The sequence below is a fragment of the Chiloscyllium plagiosum genome, unplaced genomic scaffold (assembly GCF_037043375.1).
Source record: "Chiloscyllium plagiosum isolate Xiang-an unplaced genomic scaffold, Cpla_swu_hap1 HiC_scaffold_33, whole genome shotgun sequence".
In the NCBI taxonomy this organism is placed as follows: Eukaryota; Metazoa; Chordata; class Chondrichthyes; order Orectolobiformes; family Hemiscylliidae; genus Chiloscyllium; species Chiloscyllium plagiosum.
This window is the reverse complement of record NW_028270171.1, coordinates 67,216,773-67,244,237: the sequence shown is the minus strand read 5'-3', so window position 1 is coordinate 67,244,237 and position 27,465 is coordinate 67,216,773.

Below are 27,465 nucleotides of genomic sequence, written 5' to 3'. Positions count from 1 at the left end.
CCAGAGACAGCAATATCTCAAGAATGAATTAAAATCAACACTGCTGGGACCAGTGTCCTGGCCAATCATGTCGGTGGGTTTATGGACAGGGTTTTAAACTGATAGAGAGGATGCAGGGACAGGGTTCAGGTGAAAGGAGCTTTCCAAATCCCAAGAGAAAATGTGAAGCCTCAGAACAGGATGGGGATGTGGCTGAAGACAAGCAGAAAGGAACAGGAAGGGACAGAGTTTAACTAAAACTGTACATTGTTTGTCCATTCCAAAAAAAAATATAATTTCCTTTTTCCCACAATGTCCTGTAATAAACACTATATCTCAAATTTTGGCGTCATCTGCAAACTTGTTAACTGTATCTCCTCTGTTCATGTAAAAATCATTAATATAATGACGTAACATAGTGACACCAGCACCGATCTTTGTGGCACACCATCGTCCTCCAGTGTGAAAAGCAACTGTCCGCCACCACCCTCTGTCTTCTACCTTCGAGCCAGTTCTGTATCCAAACAGCCAGTTCTCCCTGTATTCCATGAGATCTAACTTTGCTAACCAATCTCCTATGAGGAACTATTTCACGCACCTCACTGAAGTTCATAGAAATCACATCTAATGATTGGCCCTCATCAATCCTTTTTGTTACTTCTTCAAAAAACACAATCAATTTCTTGAGACATTATTTCTCACACATAAAGCCATGCTGACTATCCCTAGTCACTCCTTGCCTTTCTAAATACATGTAAATCCTATCTCGCAGGATTCCCTTCAACACTTTACCCACTACTGGTGTCAGGCTCACTGGTCTGTAGTTCCCTAGCTTTCCCTTACCACCTTTTTTAAATGGTGACACCACGTTAGCCAACCTCCAGTCTTTTCGCACCTCACCTGTGATAATCAATGATACAAATTTCTCAGCAAAGGGCCCATCAGTAACTTCCCGAGCTTCCCACAGATTCCAAGGTACACCTGATCAGATCCTGGGGATTTATGCGCTTTTATGCATTTCAAGACATCCAGCACCTCCTCCTCTTCGATATGGACGCTTTTCAAGTGTCACCATCGACTTCCCCACATTCTATATCCTCCATTTCCTTCGCCACAGTAAACACTGATGCAAAATACTCGTATAGTATCGCCACTATCTCCTCCGGCTGCACACAAAGGCTGCCTTGCTGATCTTTTAGGGGCCCTATTTTCTCCCTAGTTACCATCTTGTCGTTTATTTATTTATATAAACCCTTTGGATTCTCCTTAACACTATTTGTCAAAGCAATCTCATGTCCCCTTTTTACACTTCTGATTTCTCTCTTAAGTATACTCCTCCTGCCTTTATATTCTGAGAATTCACTTGATTTCTCGTGTCTATACCTGACAAATTTTTCCTTTTTTTTCTTAACCAAAATCTTCATTCTCTTGTCACCCAGCATACCCTACACCCACCAGCATTTCCTTCCACCCTAACAGGAATACTATATACTGTCTCTGGAAAACCGTTAACTCATTTTTGAAGGCTTCCCAATCTCCAATGATAAAAGTTTCATTCTCTTAAAATGAAATCACCCTAATTCCTGCATCTCACGAAACTGTCACTTGAAAATAATAATAAAAAAGAACATTCTAAATGAAGGCTTTGATGAGGTGAGTCCTGTGGTCAGTCCTGTCAATCTGGAGGCTACCAGATACACGGAGAGTACTTTCTACTAGAGCAGCACCAGGTCAGTGTCAGGCACACGGACAGAATGGGCAAATAGATTCACATCTGAACTCACATTTCCCAGCCTGTGAATCTGAAGCTATGCACAGCCAATTCTGGTAAACATCAGCAAAATTAGGTCATCAAGATCGGCCCAATAGTCTAATAAAAAAAACAAATGAATCATTCAGACTAAAATATCCTTCAGGTTCCACAATGCAGTCTCGGTCCCACCCTGCAGGTTATATGAATCCCGCTACCTCTAACCTCCTGCAGGATCCCTGACCCTTCCTACATTTGCACCATCCTCCAGGTTCTTCAGCCCGTCCTACCTCTGTAACATGACCCGGACTCTACAACTCTTCCTTCCACTGCAATGTTCCCCAGTAGGGTACTAGAGGACGGTGGTGTTTACAGAGTTAGGGAGGATAATCAGGATTGGAGGATTTTGCAACTATTAGTAATATTGAAGTGGCTAAGATTGGCTTTAGTCGTTTTGAGGGTTCACGTCAATAAAGGAGGTTACAGAGCTAAGGAGGATTGTAGGGGCAGGAAGACGTTTCACAGTTTATGAGTTTTGTGGGGACTGGAGGAAGGTACCAAACTAGGGAGGGTTTAAGATTGAAGGATTCTGCAGAAAACCTCTACTGGGTTAAAGGCAGGATTCTTGGTAGAGATACAGAAGAACCTTGCGGTCCACGTCCATAGATCCTTCAAAGATGCCAGCCAAGTTGATAGGGCTGATAAGAAGGCGTGTGATGTGTTAGCTTTCATTAGCAGGGCGATTCAGTTTAAGACCTGTGAGGTTATGCTGCAGCTTCATACAGCCCTGGTTCGTCCACACTTGGAATATTATGTTATGTTCTGGTCGCCTCATATTGGAAAGATGTGGAAGCTTTGGAGAGGGTGCAGAGATTTATCAGGATGATTTCTGAATTGGAGGGCAGGTATAATGAAGAAATGTTGGGGAAGCCAGGGCTTTTCTCATTAGAATGAAAAAGGATGAGAGCTGACTTGATAGAGGTGTACGAGATGATGAGAGGCATACACAGAGTGGATGGCCCGAGAATGTTCCCATTGTGAAAATGGCTATAACGATGGAGCATAATTTTAAGGTACTTAGAGGAAGGTTTATGGGAGATGTCAGAAGTAGGTACGTTACACAAAGAGTAGTGGGGATGTGGAATGCACTGCCAGCGTTGGTGGTAGAGAGAGCAACATTAGGGACATTTAATTAGCTTTTGGATATGCACATGGATTATAGAAAAATGAAGTTCTCAAAATGGAGACCCTGTGGTGTTCCACGGGGATCCGTGCTGGGTCCACTGTTGTTTGTGATATACTGATACCTTCCTCCAATGATTTGGAGCAAGGTATCAGTTGCCTGATTAGCAAGTTTGCAGATGATTCTAAGATTGGTGGAGTAGCAGATAGTGATGGGGACAGTCAGAGAATACAGCAGTGTCTCGATCGATTGGAGAGATGTGCAGAGGAATGGCAGATGGGGAGTTCAATCCAGGCAAATGCGAGGGGATGCATTTCAGAATATCCAATTCAATAGCAAACTAAATGGAAAAGTCTTGGGGAAAATTCACGTACAGAGAGATCTAGATATTCAGTTCCTTTTTTTCTTGAAGGTGGCAACACAAGTCAGTAAGGTGGTTAAGCATAAAGTGGTTAAATGGCATACAGCATGTTTTCCTTAATTGGACAGGCTATAGAGTAAAAAAGTTGGCAGGTCATGTTACAGTTGTATTGGATTTTGGTTCGGCCACATTTGGAATGTTACATACAGTTCTGATCACCACATTACCAAAAGGACGTGGACGCTTTGGAGAGGGTGCAGAGGAAGTTCACCCAGCTGTTGTCTGGTATGGAAGGGGCTAGCTATAAAGAGATTTTGAATTGATTCAGATTAATTTTATTGGAAAGACAAAGGTTGACTGGGGACCTGATAGATGTCTACAAATTCATGGGATGTGTAGACAGGGTGGATAGCAAGAAGCGTTTTTCCCCAGAGTGTGGAATGCACTTATTGGGGGTCAAAAGCTCAAAGTGAGAGGGGAAAGGTTTAGGGCAGATATACCTGGAACGTTCTTTATGCAGAGGGTGGTGGGGACCTGGAACGTATTGCCAGCAGAGGTGGTAGAGGCGGGAACGATAATGTTATTTAAGATGTATCTCGATGCATGAATGGGCAGGGAGCAAAGGGGTACAGATCCTTAGAAAATAAGTAGCAGGATTATACAGGGGATCTGGATTGGGACAGGCGTGGAGGACCGAAGGGCCTGTTCCTGTGCTGGAATTTTCTTTGTTCTTTTCTTCTTTGAATGGTCTGCAGGTTAGTTTGATTTTAGAGTAGGAGAAAATATCGGCACATCATCAAGGGCCGAAGGGCTTGTACTGTGCTGTACTGTTCTGTGTTCTAAATCGAGAGGGTTACAATGGCAGGAAGGTGTTTAGGGAGGCTGGAGAGGATGGGATATGAATGAATTGATACAATTAGGAAGATTTGCTCAGAGTGCCAGATGTAACAGAAACACCAATGGCCTGATCAGGAACAGACAACACACACTGGGAGCGTTGTGGGGCCTGGAGGTACTTCACAGGGAATAAGGACCACAGAGCCACGGGATGTTACAGAAATGTGGAAAGATGTAGGGCCTACAGGAGTTCATGGAGATGGAGAGATTGGGAGGGATGGAACATTTTACACAGATAAGGATGTTGGTAGGATGGAGTGGTTTACACAGACAGGAGTGTTTTAGGTGAATGGAGACGTTTAGAGAGAAAGTGGTTTATAGACTGGAGGACCAAACAGAGATATGGAGGGTAGTCATGGATGATGTTTATAGATGCAGGAAGGTTTAGATAGGTTTTGCAGATTAGTTAGATACGGAGGGAGTGGAGTCTGACAGATTTTCCAGAAGGACAGTCATTTTGGTTAGATTAGATTAGATTACATTACAGTGTGGAAACAGGCCCTTCGGCCCAACAAGTCCATACTGACCCGCCAAAGCGAAACCCACCCATACCCCTACATTTACCCCTTACCTAACACTACGGGCAATTTAGCGTGGCCAATTCACCTTACCTGCACATCTTTGGACTGTGGGAGGAAACCGGAGCACCCGGAGGAAACCCACGCAGACACAGGGAGAACGTGAAAACTCCACACAGTCAGTCGCCTGAGGCGGGACTTGAACCCGGGTCTCTGGCGCTGTGAGGCAGCAGTGCTAACCACTGTGCCACCGTGCCGCCCACTTGGAGACAGTTTCACAGATAAAGGAGCATTAGTAACCTCCTCCAGAATGGTAAAAATGGGAAGGGTTGTAGGGGAGGGTGACGTTTACACATATAGAGGTGTAAGTGCTGGAGAAGTTTATGGCGATGAGTAGTGGGTGGAGAGACTGGAGGAGATTACATTAATAGTGGGGTACTAGTGATGGGAGGATGTTACACAGATAGTGAGTCTTAGAGGAACTGAAAGTCACATGATTTGGGATGGGTTCTACAGGTTGGGAGCGCTGCAGGGACCTGAGAGGCCTTTTGGGTCTCCCCAGATTGATCGTGTCTTTAGGACTGTAAGAGGTTACATAGATACAGAAACATTAAAGACAATGTGTGCCTTTCACTTTTTTCCTGAACAGAGAGACGACACCTCTCATTGGCCAGGGATTCCTAAACCTGCTAGCTTTTCCATTCAAGGAGAAAGTGAGGACTGCAGATGCTGGAGATCAGAGCTGGAATTCCTGAAGAAGGGCTCATGCCCGAAACGTCGATTCTCCTGCTCCTTAGGTGCTGCCTCACCTGCTGTGCTTTTCTAGCAACACATTTTCAACTTTTCCCTTCACCCTAACAGGGACATACTGGATTCTTGAGATCACACTTTTAAAAGCTTCCCATTTGCCAGTCATTCCTTTTCAGTCAAACAGACTGGCCCAATCGATTTTAGTCATGATCTGGACGTGCCGGTGTTGGCCTGGGCTGGGCAAAGTTAATAATCACACAACACCAGGTTATAGGGCAGCAGGTTTATTTGCAAGCACTAGCTTTCGAAGCACTGCTTCTTCAACTGGTGGATGTGGAGCACAATCCTAAGGCACCAAATTTATAGCAACAGGATTGCGGTGTCATGGAATGAAATATTAAACAAGTTTAGATTAAGTCTTTCATCTTTTAGAATGATCACCAGCGCATCCAAATTTAGCGCTTTCAAACACAGAGGGACCTCAAGTACCCAGATATCAATTAACCCAACATCAGATTATACAAAGGAGATCTCGAGGTCCCGAAAGAAACATTACATCAAAGAGCTGTTTCAACCCTGATTGTGTTTTTTTTTGTTCACACTGATTAAAACCAATCTCGGCTGACTGAAATGCTGCCGAGAACAGTCATTGACATCGAGCATAGATACCAGCTCCAAATGACTGACCTCCCACCCTCTCTCCCTCGCCCCACACTTCCCCTGGAGTTCCATATAGCGGTGAAACCTAAACCCCCCTTCCCCAAATATTCTCTCGAACATTGTCCTGTACCTGGCAGAGGTGGAACTTTTCGAGATGTTGCAGTAAAAAATTGTGTGTGTCTGTCTGAGCGTGTGTGTGCATCTGCATGTGCGTGTGTGCTATTTGGAGACTGACACCCCCAAGGCAGGAGATGTCAGTCTCCAAAAGGGGGAGGGGATGACAGGGCAGGGGGGCCGGGGGCACGGGCGTGGACATGGATTGGACGGTAGGTGTGGTGGGCGGGGGTGGTGTTTGACGGGTTTGGGGACGGGCTGAGAGTGATGTTGAACGTGTTTGAGAAGTGGGGCAGGCGGTGGGTGGAGGGTGGTGTCGGACGGTTTTGGGGGCAGGGTTCACTGTTGAGTGAGTTTAGGGCGGGTGGGGGTGGCGATGTTGAGGGGCTGGTGGGGGCGATGTTGGATGGGTTTGGAGGCGAGCCGGGTGTGTTTTGGGGGTCTGGCAGGGTGTGGGGGCTCGCTCATGGCTTGCTGCTGCCTAGTCACCTGAACAGGAAGCAGACTGAACTGAAAACTCCGAGCCCCAGAGGAACGGCATTGAATCGCTTCACTGAATAATCAATCATCTGAACGAAATAGCGCCCGCCCATCTCTTCAGATAATCGAGGTTCCTCTGAAAACCACCTGGACTACAGCCTGGTGTTGTGTAAGTTTTACCTTCGCCCAATCAACCACTGCTCGATCCTTCTGAATGGCCCCAATATTGGCCCAGTTCCAGTTTAAGACCTAAATCTGTCAACCTGTCTGATCTTTTTCCATAACTATGTTAAAACAAAGACAATTGTGGTCACTGGATGCAATGTGCTCTCCAACTGATACTTCAGTCACTTGCCTGACCTCGTTTTCTGAGGGGAGGTCTAGTGTTGCACCCGCCTGTGTAGCATAGAGACTTCTACGTCTAGATTTATGAAACTTTCTTGGACACATTTTACAAATTCCACTCAGTACGGGCCTTTGACGCTCTGGGTGACCCAGTCAATCCATGGGAAGTTAAAATCTCCATCCAATACTACTCTATTATTTTATAGGTACTCGCAATCTCACTACACATCTGCTCCTCTTGTACCCCCTGGCTATTTGAGGGTCTAGAACACGATCCCAGCAGACTGACCATCTCCTGTTTGTTTCTCACTTTTAAATATATGGCCTCATTTGATGACTGCTTAACAGTATTGTCTCGATGCACAGTTGTTATGTCCTTCCTAATCAAAAGGACAACTCCCCTCCTCACTTACTTGTCCTTCTGTCATGCCTGTAGTTTCTGTATCCTGGAACACTGAGCTGCCAGTCCTGCCCTTCTCTCAGCCATGTTTCTGTTATGGCTATAATATCCAGTCCCCAGAGCCAATCCATGCTCTGAGCCTGTCTGCCTGGTGTGTTGAAATAAATGCCCTTTAAAGCAGAAGTCTTTTCCCTCCCTCAACTGTGCTCCTGGATATCCTGAATAGGTAACTTGCTCTTGATGACTGATGTATTTCCCCTGACGTTTCAATGGTCCCTCTCTCACTCAGAGTCACAACTCCCTGCCAAACTAGTTTAAATCCTCCTGGGTAACACGAGAAAATCTCCTCCCTGGGATATTGGTGCCCCTCTGTTTCAAGTGCAAACCATCCCCTTTATACAGGTCACCTCTACCCCAGAAGAGATCCCAATGACCCAAGAACTGAAAACCCTGCCCGCTACACCAGCTCCTCAGCCACACATCCAACCAGCCTATCTTTCTATTTCTATCCTCACTGGCACGTGGAACTGGGAGTAATCTGGAGATCATTAACATCAATATCCTGCTTTTTTAACTTCTCACCTAACTCCCTGTATACATTTCACAGGACCCCATCCCTTTGTCTACCTCTGTCATATGGGCCGATGTGCACAGTGACCTCTGGCTGTTCACCCTCCCCTTCAGAGTGTTCAGTAACGACTCAGAGACATCCTTGACACTGGTACCCGGGAGGTAGCACACCATCCTGGGGTCACTTCTAAGCCACACTGTTTCCTGTCTGTCCTCCTCACAACTGAGTCTCCTGTCAGTAACATGATCATTACAGAGGATCTGGAAAACAGAGACAGGGAGGTAAAGTGATGCAGTGAGAATGCAGGGCCAGTGTGCTCCTTGAACAGTAAATAGTAAAGGCAGCAAGTCCAGCGAATACTGATCAATGACATCGTGAGTTTATTAAGAAAGTACAGTGCAATAAAATCAGGTGAAGCCCTTCACAAGTATAGAGAGTGCAAGGGGATTGTGGAAAATGAGGGACAAACAATAGTCATGAAATATATTTGGCAGATACGATTGTGGAAAAGCCACAGGTATTTTATCAGCATCGTGAGAGTAACAGGATTCCCAGCGAAAGAGGGAGGCCTGTGAGAAACCAAAGGGACAATCTGTGCATGGTGCTAGAGGAAGCAGGTGAGGTATTCAATGAATACTTCCCATCTGTATTCACATAGAGAAAGGCATTGTACCCGGGGATTTCAGTCGGGATGGTAAGGTTCCAGAACATGTTAAGATCAATAAGTAGGAGGTATTCAATATTTTCACAGGCATAAAGGTGGAGAACTCCCCGGTGCCCAATGAAATGTACCCCACGCTGCTATGGGAGGTAAGGGAAGAGATTGCTGGGGCCCTGGTGGATATATTTAATACTTTGCTGGCCACAGGTGAAGTGCCGAATGATTGGAGGATTGCTAATGTGGTTCCTTTATTCAAAATAGGCAGCAGGGATAAGCCAGGTAATTATAGAGCAGACAGTCTGACAGCAGTGGGAGGGAAACTGGGAACAATTCTGAGGGACAGGTTGGATCAATAACTGGAAAGGCAGGAATCGGTTAGTGATAGTCAGCATGGATTTGGAAGAGGAAGACAATGTCTGAGGATATCAGCTCAGATTTCTTTGAAATTACGATTGAAGATATTGATGAGGGCCATGCAGATGTTGTGGTTTACATGGAGTTCATTAAGGCCTTTGACAATGTCCCACGTGGAAGGCTGGTCCAAAAGGGAAGAGACCACGGCATCAAAGGCAAGTTGGAAAATTGGATCCAAAATTGTTGGATGGTTGTTTTTGTGATTGAAAGCCTTTGCCCAGTGGGTGTACCACAGGGATCTGTGCAGGCACCATTGCTGTTCCTTATGGGCATTAATCACTCGGATGTGAAAGCAGAAGGTATCATTAGCAGGTTTGCAGATGACATGAAAGGTCAGGGTGTTGTCCACAGTGAGGGGGATGGTCCCAGGCTACAGCCTGAAGGTTGAGGCTGGGACAGAATTTCAACACAGTAATTTCAATTGATAACCAGGCAAGAGCACAGCAGGCAATGAAGGAAAACTGATGAATTAAATTGCATTTACTTTGATGTAAAATGCCTGACAGGTAAGGCAGATGAACGCACGGCATGGATGCAAACACAGGACTGGGAAATCACAGGAATTACAGAAACACAGCTGATGGAGGGACAGGGCTCGCAGATCATTGTTCCAGAGGACAGATTCAACAGGAAGGATAGAAGGGGAGGCAAGGGAGGAGGGGGAGTGGAGTTTTTGATCAGTGAAAACATCACTGCAGCACTGAGAGAGGATATTCCTGGGGATCGCCCAGTAAAGCTGTTATGGAACTGAGAAATAAGAATGAATAATCAGTTTGATATGCCTGTACTACAAGCCCGCAGTAGTCAGCGGGAAATTGAGCAGCAAATATGTCGGAAATCTCTGATACCTGTAAGAAGGATAGGGTTGTAACGGTAGAGGATTTTAACTTTCCAAACCTCGACTGGGGGACTGTCATTGTGTTCACAGTTTGGATGGGAGGGATTTGTTCAGTGTGTTCAAGAAAACTGGAGAAAAGGATAAAACCTGACATCCCTTCGAGAAACAAGGTAAAGAAAGGGGCTGAAGAGTTTGTGGGGCAGCAGTTTTGCAAAGTCACCACAATTCTATTAGTTTGAAAATAGCCATGGAAAAGGACAGGCCTGGTCCACAAGTTAAAGATCAAAACTGGCCTTGCCCCAGTCCAGAAGGTAGTAGACAAGACTGTCCAAAAATTGATTCGTGGAGGCTATTTGCAAGTAAAGGAACATCGGGCAAGTGGGACTCTTTCAAAAGAGAGTTAAATTAATATTTCAGGGCCAGCATATTCCTGTTAGTGTGAAAAACAATGCTGACACAAGTGGGATACACTGGATGACTGGGGATATTGAGGTTCTGGTCAAGACAAAAGGGGGCACATGTCCTAGATAGCCAGCTGGATTAAGTCAATCCCTTGAAGAACATTGTGGGTGTAGTAATACTCTTAATAGGGAAACCACGAGGGCCTAAAGGGGAACTGAAAGAGCTTTGGCATAGAAGGTTCAGGAAAATCCAGAGAGATTCTAAAATTATATTAACAATAGAAGATTAACTCGGGACAGAATGTGACCCCTTAAATTCATCTATGTGTGAACCCACAGGAAATGGGTGAGATCCAAAACAAACACTTCACGTCAGAACTTACTGTGGAAAACACAATGGGGAAGCAGGGAAATAAACAGTGATATTTTCAAACGAGTCCACATTGGAGAACAGGAGGTGCTGAAGGTTTTCAAACACATTAAAATTAGACAACTCCCTGGGAGCTAATCAAGTATATCCCAAGACATTGGGGTAAGTTAGGGAAGAAACTTACAATGATATTTCTGTCACTGACAGCCACGGGTGGTGAGCTCAGAGCCTGGAGGTTGCCTAATGTTGTGCCAGCATTTAGGAAAGGCTGCGACGGAAAACCAGGGACATAAACACCAATTAGCTTGATGCCAGTGGTGCAAATGTTGTTGGAAGCAATTCCGCAGGACAGGACTTGCATGTGGGAAGGCAACGCGTGATTAGGGAGAGTCAGCACAGCTTTGTGCATACAAAGTTGTGTCTCTCAAACATGATAGAGTTTGTTGACGAGGTGATCAAGAAGATGGATGAAGGCAGAGCAGTAGACGTTGTCTATCCTGACTTCAGCAAGGCCTTAGACAGGGTTTAGCCTGGTGCACTGGTTCGTCAGGTTAGATCACATGGGATCAGGGAGAGCAAGACAAATGGACACAAAATGGGCTTGACTGTAGGAGACAGAGGATGGTGGGAGAGGGTTGTTGTGCAGACTGGGGGCCTCTGACAAGCGGTGTACCATAAGCATTGGTGCTGGGGTCACGCATGTGCATTATTGACATAAACAAGAATATATAAATTATTGTTAGTAAGTTTGTGGATAGTAAAATAAGTGTTATAGTGGGCAGTGAATACAGTTATCAAAGGTGCTCTTAACCAATTGAGCCAGTGGGTCAAGAAATGAAAGATGGAGCAGAATTCAGGTATTGGATTTTGTTAAGATAAACCAGGGACGACTAACACAATTAATGGCAGAGCTCTGGACAGTGTTGTCGAACGGAGAGAGACCAAGGGATGCAGTTACATTGTTCCTTGGAAGTGGTGTCACAGGTGGACAGGATGGGGAAAGCAACATTTGGTACACTGGCCCTCGTGGGTCACAGCATTGAGTACATCATGATACGGCTGTTTCAGACATTGCTGGGACACCAGTTGGGGTACTGTGTAGAATTCCGATCCTCCTGCTTTAGGAAGCATATTCTGAAACTGTAAATGGAGCAAAGATTGACGAAGATGTTACTGATACTAGAGCGTTTGACAGAAACAGAGAGGCTGGATAAGCTGGAAAGCAGCATGGGTGGAATGAGATAGATTTGGCAGATAAGGTTAAGGAGAATCCAAAGAGATTCTACAGCATACAAGTACAAAAAAGCTACTAGAGAGACAACAGGGCCCCTCAAAGATCAATAAGGCCATCCATGCCTGGAACCACAGGAGATGGGCGCGACCCGAAATCAATATTTCATGTCAGAACGTACTGTGGACAAAGACTAGACCTGTCCCTTACAAAGCCATGCTGACTATCTCTAATCAAACAATAGTTTTCTACAGAGTCATAAAGCCGCTCTCTCAGAGCCCTCTCCAATAAATTGCATACCGCAGACATAAGAAGTGAAATCTGTAATTCCCAGGATCATCCCTATTCACTTTCTTGAACAAGGGAGTAACATTTGCTACCCTCCAATCAACTAGTACGATTCCGGTGGACAGTGTGGATGCAAAGGTCATCACCAAAGGTGCAGCAATCGTTTCCTGTAGTAACTTTGGGCATATCCCGTCTGGTCCAACAGACTTATCTATCTTTATGTTTTACACAATTCTCAGCACACCCTCCTTCTTAGCATCCACCTGTTCATATATATCAGTCCTTTTCACACTGTCCTCACAAATGACAAGGTGCCTCACAGTAGTGAATACTGAAGCACAGTATGCATTAAGGATCTTTTCTACCCCCTGTCACTCCAGGCACAGATTCCCTCCACTATCCCTGACCGGCCCTACCCTCACTCTGACCATCCTCTTGTTCCTCACATAAGTGGAGAATGCCTTACGGTTTTCCTTAATCTTTCCCAAAAAAGCTTTTTCATGTCCCATTCTAGCTGTCCTAAGTCCATTTTTCAGTTCTTTCCTGGCTACCTTCAGAGAGTCTCCAGAGTGTGGAAACAGGCCATTTGGCCCAACAACTCCATACGGACCTTCTGAAGAACATCCCGCCGAAAACCATTCCCCCACGCTATTATTCTCCATTTACCCTGACTAATGTGTCACTCCTGCACTTCCCTGAACACTATGGGTAATTTAGCATGGCTGAATCACCTAATCTACACATCTTTGAACGGTGGGTGGAACCTGGGCCACCTGGAGGAACCCCACGCAGACGTGGGGAGAACGTGTAAACTCCACACAGACAATCGCCTGGGACTGGAATCGAAATCGGGTCACTGGTGCTATAAGGTAGCCACGCTAGACACTGAGCCATCGTGCCGCCCCCATATAACCCTATAGAGGTCTAACGATCCTAGTGTCCTCAACCTTATGGAAGCGTCATTGTTCCTCTGGACGAGATGTCGTACATCCCTTGGAACCTTATCAAATGCTTTGCTGAAGTCCATGTAGACAATATTGACTGCTCTGCCTTCATCTATCTCTTGGCCACCTCTTCGAAGAGTCCATCCGGTTTGTGAAATACGGTTTTCCACTCACAAAGCCATGCTGACTATCTCTAATCAGCCCTTGCCTTTCCAAATATATGTAGCTCCTTTCTCTCAGAACCTCCTCCAACAACTTACCCAGCATTGGGCTCACTGGACTATAATTTCCTGGCTTTTCCCTGCAGCCCTTAAGTGATTGAACAGCATTAATCACCCTCCAGTCTTCCGGCACCTCACTGTGTCTGTTGATAATATAAATATCTCTGTTCGCGACACTGCAATCTCTTCCCTAGCTTCCCACAATGTTCTAGGATAAGCCTCATAAGCTACTGAGGATTGCTCTACCTTTATTTGTTTTAAGATTCCAGCACTTTCTCTTCTCTGTTGAGGATTCTTTCCAAGACCTCACTATTTATTTCTCCAGGCTCCCGTTCCTCCATGTCTTTCTACATAGTAAATTCAGACAAGATTTTTTTTTTGTTTAAGATCTCATCTATCTCTTCTGGTTCCACACATAGCGACTTTATTGATATTGAAGGGGCCACATTCTCTTCCAAGTTATTCTTTAGCCCTTACTGAAACATGCATCAAGGCTTCTGAAAATTCAAATAGTACATTTCCCCCATACCACCACCCACCACACCCTTATCTATTTTGCCATTCATATTCACACCGACAAATAAAATTCAACAGGCTCAAAAACACATTCTCCTTTATAAAATGTGTTTCTAAGGTTTCAGTTTTTTTTATTGATAGGTCCTTTCTCACTCATTTCAGCATGCTCCTGACTTACTGTCAGGCGAAGACTATTTGGTTTCAGACAGGCAGTAGAAAGGGTTGAGGGAGTTCTTGTTTATCAATCTGAAAAAGGTAGCTTACAGAGTCATCAGGTAATAGAGAAGGCAAATCAAATGCTGCGACTTATTACAAAGGGAATGGAGTCTAAAAATAGGAAGGTCTTGCTAAAACCATACGAGATATGAGTCAGACCACACCCAGAATACTATGAACAGTGTGAGTGCCCGAAGAAAAGATATGCTTATATTGGAGGCAGGTCAGAGAAGGGTCCCTTGGTTGATCCTGGGAATGGATGAATTTCCCAATAAGAGGAGGAGTAGGTTGAGGTTAAACCCATTGAAGTTTAGAAATCATGAGAGAAAAAGTGAATGTAAGATTCAAGATTCGGAAGAGCTTTGATCAGGTAGATGCTGGAAAGTAGGAAATTAGAAAGTACAGCACAGCAATAGGCCCTTCGGCCCACCATGGCTGTGCCGACCATGATGATATTCTCAACACATGCCATCTGCCCCGACATGGTCCATATCCCTCTATTCACTGTCTGTTCAATGATGTTATTGAAAACCATCTAGTATACAATCCAGGATTCTAGCACTGATACTCATTAGTTATCTCGTGCGGATGGTGACCACTGTCACACACAGATACTGTACTGCCCTTGCTGCAAGTATATTCAGTGTCCTGACTGTAGCCATATTTGCATTCCTATCACTGGTTGGTCCCTATAAAAGAATTCCGCCCAATGATTGCTGCTGTTTGTTTATTCCCAGCTCCATCCAAATCACCTCCAAATTTTGGACTTCAGTTCCACGTGGCAATTTCATTACTGCATTAACCTCATCTTTTCTTCACACCTTGTGCCTTTTTGCCTAGCCTGCCTCGATCCCAACGAACCTTCAATATTCCCTTTCCAGCGATTGTCATTCTGCAGCTACATCTCCGGAACGACGGTTCCATCATATCTGTTTACTGTCATTCCATCTGCCTTATGTCAAATGCAGTGAGTCATTCCTCAGCAGTGGTGGGGGGGTGGGGGGCGGGGGGGGATGGGGGGGGGGGGGGGGAGTTGAAAAAATGGTACAGATTACAGGAGATATGGAGGCTTACAGTAGCTCGAGGATATTAGCATTAAACAGAGTTACATCTTGTCAAGAATGTCAGAAGGACAAAGGGGTTTGGGTAATTGGAAGAATTTATAGAGATAGAGGGAGCTGGATTAGCTTCTGGAGATAGGGATAGGGATGGCTACAGGGAGAGGCAGGCAGACTGAGAGGCACAAACAGGGGGTGTTTCAGGAAGAAGATTATTGTGTATACTAACAGAGATATGGAAGGTTGTAGCGACTGAACACGTTCACAGATATAAGAAGGCTTCGAGGTTCAGGAAGACTACATAGACAGGAAGGCAATGGGGAATGCCAGGTTACTGGGTTGGAGACAGTTACACAGATGGGGAGGGTTGCACAAATTGGAAGAGGTTCCTGTGGTCAGGCGGGTTTGTGGGGACAGGGTGAAGTTTAAATAGATTAAGACTGAAGGTTTGGAGAACGATAAGGAAGTTCTGATTTTTTCACAGAAAAGGAAGGGTTGTAGGAGCTGGAGAAGTTTACCCAGATAGGGACGGATGGAAAGGTTTAAGGCAAATGCATTGACATAGAGAGTGGTGTTGTTAGGATGGGCTCACAGGGACAGACAAGACTGTGGGGTTTACAGGGATGAAGGAATTTAGTATCCACTGGAGAAGTTTCGGGATTAGGGTGCTAGTGATTGGAGAACTTGACAGAGACAGAGGGCATTGTGTGGACGAGAGAAGCTTCCAAACAGAGGAAGGATTATCGGGACTGGAGGATATTACAGAGATCACTATTAAAACATGGGCCAGGATTGATGCTTGGGACTTCTGTGCTGCCTCGGTGAGGACCAGTACAGCAAAGGTGAAAGCAGGACCCTGACAAGATGGTGTGAATGAAGCCTAGAATGTTGCTGTTCCTTGCCCAGCTCTGTATCTATGCCCTGTCTTCCGGGTCTGAATACAGAAGGCCACAAACTCCTCCCTGTGCTGTTTACTGTGAGTGATCTTACCGGCTGCAGGATTTACTGAAGGCTCCAGACCTCGCTCTCCATCTCGCTCTGGCTAACCAAGCATATTCAATGAGGTGATGAAAGAGACAGGATTTAGCAACATCCTGATTACCTGCATGAGAGAGAAATAGTCAGAATGGAAAATTAGACTGATGCAGCGAGGATGACTCATGTAGAGTAGGAGAAAGTGAGGTCTGCAGATGCTGGAGATCAGAGCTGAAAATGTGTTGCTGGAAAAGCGCAGCAGGTCAGGCAGCAACCAGGGAACAGGAGATTCCTGAAGAAGGGTTTATGCCCGAAACGCCGATTCTCCTGTTACCTGGATGCTGCCTGACATGCTGCGCTTTTCCAGCAACACATTTTCAGCTCATGTAGAGTAGCACTGAGTCCAGCAGAGATCACAAAAATCCTAGTCTCTGTCCCTGGTCTGTGCTATTGTTGATCAGAGGATTATTTTGGATCAGGATCTCAGACCAGCTGCAAGAGTGAGAGAAGCTGATAAAGGCAGCAATTCGACCCACACAGTGAGGGATACCACATGGAGAGATAATGAGTGCTATCACCAGAGTGCAGGAAGGTGTCAGGATCAAACAACGGTCATGGTGAAAGGGTTTCGATTCATGGAGCACGGGGATCAGTACTCAGTGACGGGTGAACTACGAGTGGGACAAGTGATGACCTCAGGTTATTCTCACCAGACTGTTCATCCAGAATTTAATGCCGGTGTCAGCTAAACCCATCTAACTGCTTAATATCCTTTAAGGAAGGAAATCGGTTATCGACAGTAGGTCTGGCCTACATGTGACTCCAGACACAGAGCAACGAGGTTGACTCTCCACTGCCCCCTGAAATGATCTGGCAAGCAACTCAGCTCAAGTGCAGCTCGTGGGGTGGGCATGAAATGCTGGCCAGAAAGAGACAGCAACATCTCACGAGTGAATTAAAAACAACCGTGCTGGGAGCAGTGTCCTGGCCAATCATGTCAGTAGGTTTATGGACAGGACTTTAAACTGACCTAGAGGATGCAGGGACAAGGTTCAGTTGAAAGGAGCTTTCCAAATCCAAAGAGAAAAGGTGAAGCATCGGAACAGCATGGGAATGTGGCTGAAGACAATCAGAAAGGAACAGGAAGGGACAGAGTTTAACTATAACTGTACATCAGTGAATTAGGCTGTGACAGGACATTCTGGGAAAAAGTTAGTTTCAATATTCTTTCTTTGGAATGGACAAAGTACCTGCAATAAGGTAATAGACTTGTGACACAGATTAAATAATATTCGGTTACCACAAAGATGTGGTTCGAGGAGAAACTAAAGGTGGAACATAAATATTCTATTGTACCCATCCTTGAGGGTCTCAGGGAATGCAGGATGGGTAACCCTGACAGTAATGGGTAACAAAGGCATTACAGAGAAAGACTTTGGCCTCAGATGATGCAGCTGAATCAGCCTGAATGCAGATTATGAGTAAAAAATGTCAAAATCACAAGCAGAAGAACAGTTTTTAGGCTGCCTAACAGCATTTCATTGCTCAACACTGTTACACTTTCCAGTGAATTCCTGTGTAATGCAAAGGTACTGTGATAATTTGGGAGACTTCAATCTTTGTCAAAAATGATATTCTCCGAACTCCTCTCCGAATGTTTTTGTCAGTGTATCTTTGAACAACACATTGAGTAAATGGCCTGGGATGTGACTGTCTCAGATCGATCATTGGGTGATGAAGCTGAGTGAAGGAGTAATGTCACACTGAGATATCCTCTGGGAAATTGTAGTATAGTGGAATTCAAAGAGATGAAGAATTTTAAAGTGACCATAAAGCACATCCTACAATCACAACCAAAGCCATTGATATGTATTTAAGAGGAGAACTGACCAAGGTAAACAGGGGAAACAGTGATGTGTATGGCTGGTAATGGACAGTGGAAAACATTTACAGTCATAAAGATGTACAGCACAGAAACAGGGCCTTCGATGTCCAACTCGTACACGCCACCCACATATCTTACCATAATATCGTCTTATTTGCCAACACTTGGCCCAAAACCCCCTCAACCCTTCCTGTTCGTATACCCATCCAGATGCCTTTTAAATGCAATAATTGTACTAGTCTTCACCACTTCCTCTTGCAATTCATTGCATACATGCATCACCCTCTGCCTTTTGTATCTTTCCCCTCTCACCCTGAAGCTAGGCTGTTCAGTTGTGAACTCCACTACCTCAGGGAAAAGCCCTTCTTTGTTAAATCTATCCATGCCTCTCATGATTTTATAAATCCCTGTATGGTCACCCATCAGCCTCAAATACCCCAGCCCATTTAACCTCTCGCTGTAGCTCAAATCTTCCAATTCTGGCAACATCCTTGTAAATCTTTTCTGAAACCTTTAAATTTACACAACATCCTTCCGATAGGAAGGAGACAAATATTGCACGCAATATCCCAAAAGTGACTTATCCAATGTCCTGTACAGCCGCAACATGACCTCCCAACTCCTGTACTCGGTACTCTGACCAATAAAGGAAAGCATACAAAACGCCTTCTTCACTATCCCATCTACCTGCAACTCCACTTTCAAGGAGCTATGAACCTGCACTCCAAAGTTTCTTTGTTCAGCAACACTCCCTAGGAACATACCATTAAGTGCATAAGTCCTGCTGGGATTTGCTTTCTCAAAATGCAGCACCTCACATTTATCTCAATTAAACTCCATCTACCCACATCTCAGCCCATTGACCCACCCGATCCAGATCCCGTTATAATCTGAGGTAACATTCTTCGCTATCATAACACCTCCAATTTTGGTGTCATCTGCAAACTTACTAACTACACTTCCTATGTTCACATCCAAATAATTTATATAAATAACAAAAATAGTGGATCCAGCACCGATCCTTGTGGCACTTCACTGGTTACAGGCCTCCAGTCTGAAAAACACCACCACCACACTCTGTCTTCTAGCTTCGAACCAGTTCTGGAACCAAATGGCTGGTTTTCCCTGTATTCCCTGAGATTTAACTTTGCTCACCAATTTCCCATGTGGAAACTTTGCGAACACCTTACTGAAGTCCATACCGCTCACATTGACTGCTCTGCTCTCATCGATCCTTTTTGTTATTTCTTCAAAAACCTCAATTCAATTTCTTGAGACATGATTTCCCATGCACAAAGCAATGCTGACTATCCCTAATTAGACATGCAAATCATGATTCCCTCCTTGAACGTGCCCACCACTGATATCAGGCGAACCGGTCTGTCGTTCCCTGGCTTTTCCTTAACATCTTGTTTAAATAGTGGCACCACATTAGCCAACCTCCAGTCTTCTTGCATCTCACCAGGGACTATCGATGATACAAATATTTCAGCAAGGGGCCCAGCAATCACTTCCCAAGCTTGCCACAGTGTCTGAGGGTACACCTGATCAGATCCTGGTAAGGTCCGAGGGAGTGTTGCTGAACAAAGTGACCTTGGAGTGCAGGTTCATAGCTCCTCGAAAGTAGGGCCTACAGGTGTTCATGGAGATGGGAGATTGGAAGGGATGGAGCAGTTTACAGGTGAAGGATGTTGGTAGGATGGGGAGTTTCACACAGACAGCAGTGGTTTTGGTGAATGGAGCAGATTATGGAAATCAAGACGTTTTTATAGAGTAGAAGAACAGACAAAGCTATGTGGAGGGCAGTCGCAACTGAAGATGTTTATAGTTAAAGAAAGAAGAAAGTTCTGCAGGTTATTTAGATACAGAGGATGTGGAGTCGGACATTTTTACCAGGAGGAAAAGACAGTAATTTTGGTTAGAGACAGTTTCATGGATAAGGGAGCATTAGTAACCTCCTGCAGTTTTGTCAAATTGGGAAGGGTTGTCGGGGAGGGTGACGTTTCCACAGATAGGGGTGTAACAGCTGGAGAAGGTTGTGGAGATGAGTGGACAGATGGAGAGACTGGAACAGCTTGCATTGACAGGATGGGAGATAGCCACGGGAGGATGTTACACATATAGTGAGTCTTTTCGGAAGTGGATCAGATAGTCACAGGCATTGGAGTGAGTTCTACAGATCAGGAGTGCTGCACAGACCTGAGAGGATTGTACGGCCTCCACAGATTGATTGTATCTTTTGGACTGGAAAAAGATACAAATAGCTTAAAGTCAATGTACGCTGTTTTCTTTTTCCTGAACAGAGTCTCAAGATCTCTCATCAGTCAGGGATCTCTGAAACTGCCAGATTTTCCCTTCACTCAAACACACTGGCCTTGGATTCCTGAGATCACACTTTTAAAAGCCTCCCATTTGTCAGTCATTCCTTTTCCTTCAAACAGACTCACCCAATCGATTGTAATCATGATGTGGAGGAGACGTTGTTGGACTGGGGTGGACAATGTTTAAAATCACACAACACCAGGTTCCAGTCCAGCAGGTTTATTCGGAGGCACGAGGTTTCAGAGCGCTATGTGTTCATCAGGTGGTTGTGGAGGACAATCATAAGGCACAGAACTTATAGCAACAGGATAGCAGTGCCATTGAATGTAATACCAAACACATTTAGTTTCAGCCTTTCACCTTTTAGGATGATCACCTGAGCTTTGAAAGCTGGTGCTTCGAAATAAACCTGTTGGATTTAAACCTGCTGTTGTGCGATATTTAATTCACCCAATCAACCTCTGCTCGATTCAGCCAAATAGCCCCAAAATTGGCCCTGCTCCAGTTTCACACCTTAATCTGTGGACCTGTTTCATTTTTTTCCATAACTATGTTAAAACCAGGACAGTTGTGGTCACTGGACCCAAAGTGCTCTCTGACAGACTATTCAGTCACTTGCCTGCCCACATTGTCTGAGGGGAGGTCCAGTGTTGCACCCGCCTGAGTAGGGTTAGGCCTTGTTCGAGTTACATCTTGATTTTAGAAAGTTTCTTGGATACATTTGACAAATTGCACTCCTTACGGGCCTTTTAGTCTGTGGGGTGGCCCAGTCCGTCCAGCGGAAGTTAAAATCTCCAACCAACACTACATTATTATTTCATTAGGTACCTGCAATCTCTCTACACATCTGCTCCTCTAGTGTCCGCTGGCTATTTGGGAATCTTAGAAGAATACAGCGCAGTACAGGCCCTTTGGCCCTCGATGTTGCGCCAATCCAAGCCCACCTAACCTATACTAACCCACTATCCTCCATATACCTATCCAATGCCCGCTTAAATGCCCATAAAGAGGGAGAGTCCACCACTGCTGCTGGCAGGGCATTCCATGAACTTACGACTCGCTGAGTGAAGAACCTACCCCTAACTTCAGTCCTATATCTACCCCCCCTTTATTTAAAGCTATGCCCCCTTGTAATACCCAACTCCATACGCGGGAAAAGGTTCACACTGTCAACCCTATCTAACCCCCTAATCATCTTGTACACCTCAATCAAGTCACCCCTAAACCTTCTTTTCTCTAATGAAAACAGCCCCAAGTGTCTCAGTCTATCCTCATACGATCTTCCTTCCATACCAGGCAACATCCTGGTAAACCTCCTCTGCACCCGTTCCAGTGCCTCCACATCCTTCCTATAGTATGGCGACCAAAACTGCACACAATATTCCAGATGCGGCCGCACCAGAGTTTTATACAACTGCATCATGATCTCAGGACTCCGGAACTCAATTCCTCTACCAATAAAAGCCAGTACGCCATATGCCTTCCTCACCACACTATTTACCTGGGTGGCAACTTTCAGAGATCTGTGTACATGGATACCAAGATCCCTCTGCTCATCCACACTACCAAGTATCCGACCATTAGCCCAGTACCCCATCTTTTTGTTATTCTTCCCAAAGTGAATCACCTCACATTTAGCTACATTGAATTCCATTTGCCACCTTTCTGCCCAGCTCTGCAGCTTCTCTATATCCTGCTGTAACCTGCCACATCCTTCCTCACTGTCAACAACTCCTCCGACTTTCGTATCATCCGCAAACTTGCTCACCCAACCTTCTAACCCCTCTTCCAGGTCATTTATAAAAATGACAAACAGCAATGGTCCCAAAACAGATCCTTGCGGAACACCGCTAGTGACGGCACTCCATGAAGAAACTTTGCCATCAACTACTACCCTCTGTCTTCTTCCATCCAGCCAATTCCTAATCCAAACCTCCAACTCACCCTCAATGCCATATCTCCGTATTTTCTGCAGTAGCCTACCATGGGGAACCTTATCAAACGCCTTACTAAAATCCATATATACCACATCTACCGCTTTCCCCTCATCAACCTCCTTCGTCACCTTTTCAAAGAATTCAATAAGGTTTGTGAGGCACGACCTGCCCTTCACAAAACCATGCTGACTATCCTTGATCACATTATTCCTATCCAGATGTGCATAAATCCTATCCCTTACAATTCTCTCTAAGACTTTGCCCACAACAGAAGTGAGACTCACCGGCCTATAGTTACTAGGGTTATCCCTACTCCCCTTTTTGAACAAGGGAACCACATTTGCTATCCTCCAGTCTTCTGGCACTACTCCTGTAGACAAAGAGGACATAAAAATCAAGGCCAATGGCTCTGCAATCTCCTCCCTTGCTTCCCAGAGAATCCTAGGATAAATACCATCAGGCCCAGGGGACTTATCTATTTTCACCTTTTCCAGGATTTCCAACACCTCTTCTCTACATACCTCAAAGCCATCCATTCTACTTATTTGTGACTCAGTATTCACATCGACGACAATGCCCTGTTCCTGAGTAAATACTGAAGAAAAGTATTCATTCAGTGTCTCCCCAATCTCTTCCGCCTCCACACGCAACTTCCCACTACTATCCTTGACTGGACCTATTCCTACCCTAGTCATTCTTTTATTCCTAACATACCTATAGAAAGCCTTAGGGCTTTCCCTAATCCTACCGACTAAGGACCTTTCATGTCCCCTCCTTGCTGCTCTTAGCTCTCTCTTCAGGTCCTTCCTGGCTACCCTATAACTCTCAATCGCCCCAATTGAACCTTCACGTCTCATCTTGAGATAGGACGCCCTCTTCCATTTAACAAGGGATTCCAATTCCTTATTAAACCACGGCTCCCTCGCACGACCCTTTCCTCCCTGCCTGACAGGTACATAATTATCAAGGACACTCAATAGTTGCTCCTTGAACAAGCTCCACATATCATTTACACTCTTGCCTTGGAGTCTACTTTTCCAAGCCACACATCCTAAGTCATGCCTCACCGCATCATAATTTCCCTGACCCCAGCTATAACTCTTGCCCTGTAGTACACACTTATCCCTCTCCATCACGAGAGTAAAAATCACCGAATTATGGTCACTATCCCCAAAGTGCTCACCTACCTCTAATTCTAACACCTGGCCTGGTTCGTTACCCAGAACCAAATCCAGTATGGCCTCACCTCTTGTTGGCCTGTCTACATATTGTGTCAGGAAACTCTCCTGCACACATTGAACAAATACTGACCCATCTAACGAACTTGAGCTATAGCTTTCCCAATCAATATCAGGAAAGTTAAAGTCCCCCATAACAACCACCCTATTACTGTCACTCATCTCCTGAATCACCTTCCCTATCCTTTCTTCTACGTTTCTAGGACTATTGGGAGGCCTGTAAAAGACTCCTAACAGGGTGACCTCACCTTTCCTATTCCGAACCTCAGCCCAAACTACCTCAGATGGCAAGTCCTCATCCATCGTCCTTTCCACCACTGTAATACTATCTTTGACAAGCAATGCCACACCTTCCCCTCTTTTACCCCCACCTCTGACCCTACTAAAACATTTAAATCCTGGAACCTGCAACAGCCAATCCTGTCCCTGTTCTAGCCATGTCTCCGTAATAGCCACAACATCGAAGTCCCAGGTACCAACCCACGCTGCAAGTTCACCTACCTTATTTCGTATACTTCTTGCATTGAAGTATACACACTTCAAGCCACTTTCCTGTTTACAGACACCCTCCTTGGAAATTGATGCCATGTTCCTAACCTCCCTACACTCCAGTCCCTGCACCCTGAAGCTACAATCTGGGTTCCCATGCCCCTGCAGAGTTAGTTTAAACCCCCCCCCCCAGAGCACTAGCAAACCTCCCCCCAAGGATACTGGTGCCCCTCAGGTTCAGGTGTAGACCATCCTGTTTATAGAGGTCCCACCGTCCCCAGAAAGAACCCCAGTTATCCAAAAACCGGAATCCCTCCCTCCTGCACCATCCCTGTAGCCACGCATTTAAGTGTTCTCTTTCCCTATTCCTCGAATCTCTATCACGTGGCACGGGTAACAAACCAGAGACAACAACTCTGTTCGTTCTAACTCTGAGCTTCCAACCTAGCTCCCTGAAAGTCTGTCTAACATCCTCGGCACTCCTCCTACCTATGTCGTTGGTGCCAATATGGACCACGACTTCGGGCTGCTCCCCCTCCCCCTCCAGGACCCGGAAAACACGATCAGAGACATCATGTACCCTTGCACCTGGGAGGCAACATACCAATCGTGAGTCTCTCTCGTTCCCACAAAACCGCCTATCTGTGCCCCTAACTATCGAGTCCCCAATTACTACTGCTCTGCTCTTCTTCACCCTTCCCTTCTGAGTAACGGGGACAGGCTCCGTGCCAGAGACCTGAGCCCCGTTACTTACCCCTGGTAAGTCATCCCCCCCACAAGTATCCAAAACGGTATACTTGTTCTTGAGGGGAATGGCCGCAGGGGGTCCCTGCACTGGCTGCTTCCTCCCAGTCCCCCTCACTGTCACCCATCTATCTGCCATCTTTGGAGTTACTACTTCCCTATAACTCTGATCTATGACCCCCTCTGCCTCCCGAATGATCCGAAGTTCATCCAACTCCAGCTCCCTAACACGGTCTTGGAGGAGCTGGAGATGGGTGCACTTCCTGCAAGTGTAATCGGCAGGGACGTCGATGGCATCCCTCACCTCATACATGTTGCAGGAGGAACATTGCACTGCCTTCACTGCCATCCCTCTAAAGCTAACTTTTATTTTAAAAAAAAACTGGGTCTAAAGAATACAACAAGCAAAATTCAGCACTTACCTACTTACCACTACCCGTGTAGTGCCTCGGGTTCCTCTCCTTCGCGCTTTTAAAGGGGGAAAAAACCTACCCAGGTAAGCTTACACTAACTGCTTCCGGGTCTCGGCTGCCCCTCTGGTCGTCGTCACTTCCCCCTGGTGCTCCCGCTCTTTCTGTGAAGAGAGAGAAAAAAAACACCGCTGCCCGCTACCGGTAAGCACTTTTAAAACCAAACGGTCTTACCTTCGCTGCTGCTCGCACTGGAAATGACCGACGGCTTCGAAGGGTGAGTATAAATACTCACCGCTTTCCTTCCCGGCTGCCCCTCTGAAAAAAAATAAAGACCATTCCAAACAAAGGCTTGGATGTGGTGAGCTCTGGCCACTCACAGAGATATGCACGGAGAGTGCTTTCTACCTGAGCAGCACCAGGTCAGTGTCAGGCACACAGACAGAATGGGCAAATAGATTCGCATCTGAGCTCACATCTCCCAGCCTGGGAATCTGAAGCTGGGCACAGCCATTATGGTAAATATCTGCATAAATAGGACAGCGAGATCAGCCCAATAGTCCGATCAAAAACTGTCAGTCATTCAAACTGTAATATCCTTCAGGATCCACAACCCATTCTCAGTCCCATCCTGCAGGTTCTATGAATCCCGCTCCCTCTAGCCTCCTGCAGAATCCCTTCATACATTTGTACCATCCTCCAGGTTCTGCAGCCCTTCCTACTTCTGTAACATGACCCGGACTCTACAACCCTTCCTTCCTCTGCAATTTTCCCCAGAGGGGACTGGAGGGTGATGGGGGTTACAGAGACAGGGAATGATATCAGGATGGGACGGTGTTGCAGATATTAGAAATACTGCTGTGGTTAAAAAAAAGAGGCTTCAGGACTTTTGAGGGTTGATGCTAATAAAGGAGGTTACAGAGCGAAGGAGGATTGTCGGGACATGAAGAGGTTTCACTGTTTGCGAGAGTTGTAGGGATCAGAGGAAGTTACCAAGATAGGGAGGGTTTAAGATTGCAGGATTCCACAGACAACCTTTACAGGTTGAAAGGCAGGATTCTTGACAGTGTGGAGGAACAGAAGAATCTTGAAGTCCATGTCCATAGATCCCTCAATGCTATAACTCAAGTTGATTGCCTTGTTCAGAAGGTGTTTGGTGTGTTGGCTTTCATTAGCAGGGGGATTGAGTTTAAGTTCCATGAAGTTATGCTGCAGCTCTATCGAGCCCTGGTTAGAGAACATTTGGTATATTGTGTTCAGTTCTGGTTGCCTCATTATCAGAAAGATGTGGAAGCTTTAGAGAAGGTGCAGAGGAGATTTATCAGGAGTGGAGGTCTAATGGAGAAAGGTTGAGGGAATTAGAGCTTTTCTCATTGGAATGAAAAAGGATGAGAAGTGACTTGATAGAAGTGAACGAGATGATTTGAGGCCTCGATAGAGAGGATAACCAGATACTTGTCCCATTGCAAAAATGGCTATAACGAGGGGACATAAATGGAAGGTGATTGGAGAAAGTTTTACGGGAAATGTGAGAGGGTTTTTTTTACACACAGAGTGGCAGATGCATGGAATGCACCGCCAACAATTGTAGTGGAGTCCTATACATTAGGGACATTTAATCAACACTTAGATAGGCACATGGTGATAGTAAAATGTAGGGTCTGTAGTTTAGTTTAATCTGAGAGTAGGATAGAAAGTCAGTGCAACGTCGAGGGCTGAAGGGCCTGCACTATGCTGTATTGCTCTATATTCTAAATAAGGAGGCTCACAATGGCACAAAGAGGTTTCAGAAAGCTGGAGAGATGGGATTTGAATGAAGAGACACAAATAGGAAGGGTTGCTAGGATTGTCAGGAGGTAACAGAGACAGCAATGGTCTGACCTGGAGCAGACGATCCAGACTGGGAGAGGTGTGGGGACTGGAGGTGGTTTCACAGGGAGCGAGGACCAGAGAGCCACAGGGTGTTACAGAAATGTGGAGAGCTGTAGGGTCGACAGGAGTTCATGGAGATGGGGAGGTGTGGAGGGATGCAGCAGTTACAGGCATAAGGATGTTGATAGGATGGGTGGTTTGCACAGACAGGAGTGTTTTAGGTGAATGGAGCAGATTACAGAAATCTAGACGGTTTTATAGATTAGAAGAACAAACAGATATGTGGAGGGCAGTCGTGACTGAAGATGTTTATAGTTATTGAAAGGCTTAATTTCTGCAGGTTGTTTAGGTATAGAGGGTGTGGTGTCTGACAATTTTACCGGGAGATAAGGACATCCATTTTGGTTGTAGACAGTTTCACAGATAA